This window comes from Aplysia californica, unplaced genomic scaffold (genome assembly GCF_000002075.1).
Source record: "Aplysia californica isolate F4 #8 unplaced genomic scaffold, AplCal3.0 scaffold00840, whole genome shotgun sequence".
Classification (NCBI taxonomy): Eukaryota; Metazoa; Mollusca; class Gastropoda; order Aplysiida; family Aplysiidae; genus Aplysia; species Aplysia californica.
In genome coordinates, this window is record NW_004798110.1 from 31,048 (window position 1) to 32,467 (window position 1,420).

Sequence of the window (1,420 nt, forward strand, 5' to 3'; positions counted from 1 at the left end):
GGAGGAGGAGGAGGAGGAGGAGGAGGAGGAGGAGGAAATTCATATCATGGAAGCGACTAGACCACTTGGGGAGGAAAACTATTTTGTGAAGACTGTAGATCAATAGACATCGAGTCTTATTGCTTCCACCCCGTCTCATTCTCTCTCCTTTGGGCAGGAGAGTAATTTTTTCCCGTTTCTGATGGAATGATGACCAGCTCAGACCTATAGATTTGTAAATTCTTCGATCGTCTCACATTTCCCCCGATGAAGTAGCCAATCTGAGGTGGCACGGCGAGTGTGAGTTTGTATTAACATCTCTATGATTGGCTACCTTCTAGCGGAAGCTATGGTAGTTGAAAGTAATTTAAAAAGAGAAGCTGGATGGATTGAAGTTGCTGATTGAGGAGACGTGGTGATCACCTTCAGAGCGCACTCGACTTAATCAGTGACTTAATTCTTTACAGAAGCGTTACTTTTTAAAATACATTTAATATACCCCGAACTATTTTAATTTTGTCATGAGTCATTCATAATGAAATAAAAGTAGCAACCGACAGACAGGCAGACAGTTAGGCAGATAGACAGCAGACAGACAAATAGACAGACAGACAGACAGACAGACAGACAGACAGACAGACAGACAGACAGACAGACAGACCCAACAACTTCATGTTCCTTCCCCTCGACTTCCCCCCCTCCACTCCCTCGCAACATTCTCCGGAGTCCTTCCACCCTACTCCAACCCTCTCCCTGAAAAAAAAAACCAATCTAAAAAAGGAAGAAAAGAAAGGGAAAAAAGCCTTATGGAGAAAAGACGCGTCAGAGACATATGCACGATCAGGAGATTAACCCCGCAAATGTTGTTACAAACTGCAAGAATGCGTGTTTGCAAGAAGTCCCGTCTGGCTATTCGTGAGACCTACAGTAGAGCTAGGGAAGATCAATGGTGTCTGCGTCCTCCCACCCAAACAAGCAGATGTTATGTCTGGCGTCTGGCCTACTGCAGACCAGAATCTAAAGGAACTGGGGCCTTGGTTATTGGTGGGTTTTTCTGTTCTTTTGATTTGATCTACTATGTGGTAAATTAAAAAACAAAACAAAACAAACAAACAAACAAACAAACAAACAAACCAAAAAAACCCAACAAACAGCACCTTCAGTGACTATACAATGAGGTCCGTTCGTCTTGAAATAATATATTATTTTATTTCCTTTTTCTTTTGGCTATTATGACCGGGATAATATTATCCTCTGGTCAAGAATGTTGTTGGTCCTCTTCGCTCGTGCGTGTGTGTGTGTGTGTATGTGTGTGTATGTGTGTGTGTGTGTATGTGTGTGTGTGAGAGTGTGTAGGTGCGTGTGTATATGTGTGTGAATGTGTAGTGTGTGTCTGTCTGTTTGTTGTGTATGACGGAGATAATGGGTATGGGGTATAAAT